Below are 7,430 nucleotides of genomic sequence, written 5' to 3' on the forward strand. Positions count from 1 at the left end.
CTCCTCTTCTGAGAACCTGAACCACTCATTCTAAGTGCCAGCAGAGAAGCATGCCAAGTCTTAAGGGGTCAGTAATTTTATAGATTCAGGACCATCATAAAAATAGAAAATCAAATGAACAAGGTCGTCCATGGGAAAGATGATCTGCTTTGTATTATGGACACATTTTAGCCTTATCCGTTTTTTCCCCCCTCTCCACCATTTCCTGTAACTGGTCTGTTTTGAGTGATGTATTGGGGAGAAGACCTGTGTCAGATATATTCAGCTGCCTGTCATGAGTAATTAAAACCAGTTGTGTTATTGCTTTGCTTAGTTCCAGCTGACTCTTTGATGCTTTGGTGTCCATGCCAGAAAACTACCTCTTATAATCATCAGAGGCCAGTGTTTTTGCAGAGGTCACTGCAAGCTAATTAAGCAAATATGTGAAAAATAGTTTTAAATTATCTCAATTAGTAGAGTGTGTGTATACATGTATCTAGAGTGGAGTTTGAGGAGAGACTTTTTAAATGATAACTGACTTGCACAATTAGTGATTTGGGGCCAGAGAACTATATATATACGGCAGCTTTGTACATTAAGTTGGCAGAACTTGACCTTTTGCTACATGACAGGCTATATTAGTTTCTGAATATAAACATGTAGAAAACATCCAAGAAGATCATGGCTCAGTCATAGGAGAGATACATAAATAATAATAAATTAGGACTAAAAGAGTAGCACGTACAAAGAGTTCAAGTAATGCAGACACTAGAGTGACTCACTACACCTCTCGGAGGCTACACAGATTCATTCAGCAGATATTTGCTGAATACCTACTATGTTCCATTACTGCTCTAGGTTCTCAGGATACACCAGGGGATGAAGCCCAAGGATCCCTGGCCTTGTGTAGGCTGTATTTTAGGGGAGATATAGATTAGTAAATTATTTTTTATGCTAGACAGTGGTAAGTTTTTGGAAAAGTAGAGTAGTCAGGGGGTTTGGAATCATGGCGGGAGACTGTAATTTCAAAGAGTGGTTAGTGCTGGCTTCGGTGAAGAGGTGACATTTGAGCAAAGAGGTGAAGAGGGTGAGGGTGTTGGTCAGATGGATATCTGGGGGAAGAGGGCAGAGCAGTGCAAGTGCCCTGAGTCTTGAGTGTGCCTGGCCTGCTTGAGAAACAGCAGGGGGGTCAGTGCAGCTTCTGCAGAGTGAATGAGGGAGGGCATAGTAAGATGTGAGGTTTACGGACATGAGTGGGGCCAGATCATGCAGGGGCTTGTAATGTAAGGAAAGGACTTTTATTCTGATGGAGAAGGGAGCCACTGTAGAGTTTGGGGCAGAGAGATGACATCATCTCACTTGTTTCAAAGGATTCCTCTGGTGGCTGTGTTGAGGAAAGAGAATGGTGGGGCTCAATGGAAGCAAGGAGACCAATTAGAACAGGAACTGGGAAACTATGGCTCGTGGTCCAAATCCAGCTGGCTGCTCTTTAGTAAATACACTTTACTGGAACATGGCTACGCCCATTAGCACTACAACAGCACAGGTGAGTCCCTGCCCCAATGACTGTGTGACCTGCAAAGCAGAACATGCTTCCTTTATGACCCTTTACGAAAAATACTGCCGATCCCTAGGTTAAAATATTGTAGTGACTCAGGAGAGAGAAGTGACAGGGTCTCTCATCAGAGTGGCAGCACTGAAGATAGTGAGAGGTGTGTGGATTCCAGACAGATTTGAAATGAAAGCTGACTGGATTTGCTGAATGCTTGTCTGAGTCTAAAGCTTTGGGTCAGAAGAACATGGTTTCTAGCATCTCAGATGAAGAAAGTTGGTGGTGAAACAGTTTTTTTGGTGAGAAGTCAGGACTTAGGACAGATTAAACTCAACATCGGTGAGTTTTCAGAAGACACAAGTGAAGCCCTTGAGCCAACTGAATATGCAAGTCTGCAGTTCAGGAGAGATATCTGGGAAATGAGCATAGAGTTGTCATTCTGGATGAGATGGCCGAAAAATGAATGAAAACTGAAGAGGACAAACGATGATCTCTGGAGCACTTGAACACTAAGAGTTTGGAAAGAAAAGGAAAAATAAAAATAAAAAATAAGCAAAAGTGACCAATAAAGCAAACCAAAAGTGGGGTGTTCTGGAAGCTGAGTGAAGAGAGTATATGAAGAAGGACAGAAGGATTGACTATAGCAGAGCTTTCTAATAAGTCAAGTAAGAGAAGAGCTGAGAGTGACCAACACAGTTTTGGTAAAAGAGCTAGGAACAAAAGCTGGATTGGAGTAGTTATGAGTGAGTATGGGAGGAGAAGAAATGTAAAGAATGAATATAGACAACACTTTCAAGGAATTTTGAAAGAAAGGGAAACACATTCGCAAACAAAGAAGGCAGTGTCAGGCAAGGAGTAGGGTTAAGAGAAGAGTTTTTGGTTATAAGATGGGAGAAATAATTTGATGCTGTGTTTGTATAGTGGTGGGAAGGATTTGACAGAGATGGAGAGAGTCATGATTCAGGGAGGGAAATGGGAGAATCAGCAGAGTGATGTCATTGAGTAAGAAAAGATGGGATCTAGTTTGCAAGTCAGATTGACTTCAGATAGGAGCGTGTTGAAACCCTTTCTGGTAGCAGGTGGGAAGTCAGGATTTTTGTATATAGACTCCAGTGGGTAAGTGGTGATGGTGATGGGAGTCTATGGAAGTTCTTTCTTGTTTGTTTAAATTTCCCCAGTGAAGTCCTAAAAGAAATCATCATCTGAGAATGAAGCTTGAGGTGGTATATTGTGGGTTTGAAGAAAAGAGGAGAAAAAACCAAAATAGCCATCATCTATATGGTAGAGTGAATGGACTGGGAAAGTCTAATATGATCATCAAGCAACATATGGGTTCACTTGAGGTTCATAATCAAGATCATTTGTCTTCAGTTCATTCTTTTGCATGAATGATGGCACAAATTAGGTGAAAAGATGGATTTAACCAGGGTTGTGGTTTCGCTGAGTACAACAGAGAATTGAGGGTATATATGAAGAAGTGAGTATATTCATTAATCATAGAATTTAAGATGGAGTAAGGAAGAAAGAGAGGATATTAAGAAGGTTAGAGACAATGAAAAGATAGGGAGATCAATGGATTGGAGGTCCTGTGAAATTAGAGTCCGGGCACTAGAGGGGATGAATGAAGGGACAGATGGAGGTTGTGGTGAGAGAATGGAATGAATTAAATTGAGATGATGAAGAGATTATTGGTAATGACAAGGTCTAGGGTTATGAACATATAAATGGCTGAGGTAGTGAGGTAGGGTCAGGTCACTGGAAGAGAGGAGTTCAAGAAACTGAGAGGCCAGAGCTGAAGATTAAATCATCTACTGTGTATATTGCAATCTTCCGAGAATTAAGACACTGGCAGTATTAGAGAGGTTAAAAGTGAACCAGGAACTAAAATCAGTGGGTGGGTTAGTGGCATCAGCAATGAGGGATAATGGGTAATATGATTTGACAACATGAGATTCAACCCCCACAGTGACTAGGGTGGAGACAGAGAATGAGAATGGTTTGGAAATAGCAGTAAGGAGCCTGGACTGTATCTACCTCACATATAATTTCAACTTTCAGCTGAGACTCCAAGGATAAATGGTTGCTCGTGAGGCAGAGAGGTTGGGGGAAGACTATTTCAGGCATAATGACACGGCTGGGCATTTAATAGCATGGACTGAGACACAGAATACAAGAAATGGTGAGTCTATGAATCTGGCTGGGGTATCAGGTGGGGGCATGGAGGCCATAGATGGAGAGATGCTGGGACATGATACAGAATGATGGAAGTAGATGAAGTTGTTGGTATCTGTAGGTTGGGGTAGACTGTGGTAAGTGTTATAGATTCAGATTTCTCTATAAGCGCAAGGGACTACCTAAGGTTTTTAGTCAGGGCACCGACCTCATCAGGTTTACTTCACACAGGTAAATCTCACTATGGTAGAAAGTAGGAAGAGACAAAAAAGAGAACCGGAAGCTACGGCTGTAATTAAAACTTCAGATAAAAGGGTCTGAACTTGGGCAGTGCCCAGAGGAAACAGAGGAAACACCGGGAAGTTGAAATCAAAGTTGCTGGTGATTGTTTGAATGTGGTTAGTGACGGAAAGAAAGGAATCAAAGAAGACTGGAAGATTTTCAACTGCAGTCACTGGGTAGAATATGTTACCTTCCACCAGTTTAAAAAATAAAGGAGAACAACTTGTAGATCCCACATCTTTTAACACCCAGCAGAGTCTGCATGAGTACACCTCATTCTGATTCTGTAGTAAGATATTTATTTCTTTGAGGGAGCTCAACATTCCTCAAAGTATCTTCAAGACTGGTGAGGATTCTTTGGGACCAATCATATTCTTTCCTCTAAATGGTTTAGCCAATTTAGAAATAGACTCAGGAATCAAGGGTCAAATACTAGTCGAGTGCGTATGAAGCAAGGCTAGAGGATGTATCTTGGATCTGCAACCTGAATAAGACGTCCTCACATGTCCTGTCTCCCCCACCCAAGTCTAGACTTTGGGACTTGGTTGTCCGCACCTGCCCACTGCACCCCACCCCCACCCCAACCAGGACACAGTCCGGTCCCAAGGGCTGATATCTGCCAAAACAGAAACAAGGAGATCGGCAGACTCCCTTGACCCAGGGAGGGTGGAGGACTGACAGGAAAGGATTATCAGGTCTCTACACTTTCTGCAGTGAAACGAGTAAGAAGATAACGCCTGCTCTGTGAGTCCAATCTCTTCTCCCAACCTCAACGACAGATGTCGCTGCTCTTTCTGTGGGAAGGAGGGAGTCAGAGATGGAAAAGGGACGGCAATCCCTCCTTCCCTACTGAGCTCACCTAGAAATGGAATGGAGACTTGTTCTTCTCTCCTGGGATTAAGGAATGGAATAATTAGCACTCCTTAGCAATGGCAGGGCCCGCGTAAGATACAGGCCAACTAGAAAGCCGAATGCAGGGAAGGTAGTCCAGTCACATGTGGGCCCCATGTAGAAGAACGTGCCTTCCTGTGTACAAAATGCAGGGCCAGCGCCCAAAACCACATGGATATAGAGGACTCGGGAAATACACGGGATCGCTGGTCTAACAGGATGAAAAGCGGAAGTCCAGCATATGGAGGCAGAGGTACCTTATGAAAACTCAAGTGCAGCTGACAGAGAGACTGGCTCTCGGGAATCCTCAATCTTGCTCTCAATTCTCATTTCACTGGGAAGAGTCACCCACGGGGCTGGCATACGTCAGTCTCGCTTCTTGTCCAATCAACTGTACACTATGTCTGTGTATATTCCACCCTCTGCGCCCCAGCTGTGGGCTAAAGTCAAGGGACACGCTTAAAGGAGGAAGAGAGCTGGGAAGATAAGCCGGAACTGCCTTCAGTATCTGAGATCAGGAAATAATAAGAAAATTCGAAATCATGTCACATGTCCTGCTACGCACGAGAGAATCAGTTAAACGGTTTCTTGATAGGAACTCTTTAACAGGAGTGTCGTGGGAGGGAAGGCAACACCTGCCCTTGGGACCTGGGCAGGAATAAGCAGGCTGCAGTTTTCCTACACCACTGGAGTAAACGTGTGGACAGAAAGGACTTGGCTTGTTGCAAGAACAAAAGGACACCATGGAAGAATGTCTGCTTCTCAGCCGCTCGAGGAATATTTGTCAAGAAGGAAAAGGGAACGTGACACACAGGCCCTCTGTGTCTACCACATGTTCTCTGACAGTATGTATTGTTAAAGCGGAAATTTAAATTATGAGAACCAGGCCCATCGAACAATTCTGAGTCCATTCATTAGGCCTGTCTGGGTGTTGCTCTGGGCCAAGCTGCTGTTTATTAATGTGAGATGCTAGGCTACCTCGGGAATATTAGCCCTTGTCTCTTTCTGTGCCTTGGAAGGACTCCTTTGCCCGCCTTTCGGAGTGATGGGTGACTCTTGGTAGTGAGCACGGGAATGGCTTCTGCGAGTCACTGCACTGCTCCCGGGAGGGTGGAGAACTCAGGGACAACTGGTCCCAGAGAGGCAGCCGGTCATCGGCTAAACTTGGTAGGAGCCAGGCCCTGCTTTCCTCATCACAGGGATTATATATAGTTCAGGGGTTGCTCATCTGAGGGCAGGTTCAGACAGAGAATAATGAAAAACCCAAACCTTGGGATGTGGGCGGATCGTGGGGTCAGAAGGCGTGGCTCTAGAAGAAGTGGGTTAAGGATCCAGAGGCACAAATAGTGTAAAGCACAATATTAGACCCTTGGCTAAGGAACAATGAGCATTCTTAACGCAGGCCCTGGCGGGGGGCTGGGTGTAGATGCTCAAGCCACTCCTTCCCTTACAGGTTCAGCCCACGATGATCAGAAGAGGGAGAAGACAGGACACTGAATAAAATACCTTTTCCCTTTTCCATCCTCAACACAAACTTTCCGGAATACAGGAAGTGTAACTGTGATAGCCCTATTGATAGGACTGAGTTTCGTTCTAAACTCAATGGAATACCGGTGCAGGCTCTCAGTGACCACTGCCTGGGTGGAGCCTCACAATACCTGCCTGGTCTGCAGTGGAAAAGTGGTTGCCTCCCTTAGCTTTGTGGACAAAGCTCTCCCTGTCTTCACTCTCCCTGGGGAGTCCTGACTAACCGCACACCACCCACTGCGATCACTTGTTGGGGGACATAGGAGGTAGGTTCATTGCTGTCTTCTAGCTCAATGTCTACTCTCAGTTAACTAATAGGAACTCCAGTTCTATCCCAGTTCATGTCCACCCTGAATCTTTAACTTAGGGAGGCTTGCGTAGAGCTGGTCTCTTTGCGTTCTCTTGGCTGTTCTTGGAATGACCACACACATTGCCTCTGGGCCTCTGCCATGCTGTGTGTTCTGCCTGGTGTGCACATGGCTTACCACTTACTTCCTGCAGGTCTCTGCTATAAGGTCACCAGATTAGAGGCCTTCCCCAATTGTCCCCCTCTCCTCCTCACTTTCTTTGTTTTTCTCCAAAGCATTATCAGCCTCTGACACGATGCCAGCCCTGTACCATGAACATACCTGTTTATCTCTAGAATACAGGCTGTGGATGGCATTGCCTTTGCTTATATATTATCATGTCCCCAGCATTTAGGAGAACGCTGTCCCATAATAGAAGCTCAATTAATATTTACTAAATGAGCAAATGAAATGCAATGATCGGGGCAGTCAACAAACAAACAAACAAACAAAAAACAACCCAAAATGAAAGAAAAAAACAAAACCTTCCCTGTGAGAAAAAAAGATACTGGCACTAAGACTGAGCACACCTTTCCTATTTTTTGTATTTGATTTTCCAGTTCTCGGGCTTCCTCGTGGATCTCTTTATTCTCCCATTTCTGAAGCCCCACCAACCTCCCTAAGGTTGTAAACTCCCCACCCCTGAAAGCCTTCTCTAGTTTTACAATGGCAGGAAGGAC

This window comes from Rhinolophus sinicus, linkage group LG17, assembly GCF_036562045.2.
Source record: "Rhinolophus sinicus isolate RSC01 linkage group LG17, ASM3656204v1, whole genome shotgun sequence".
NCBI classification, from domain to species: Eukaryota; Metazoa; Chordata; class Mammalia; order Chiroptera; family Rhinolophidae; genus Rhinolophus; species Rhinolophus sinicus.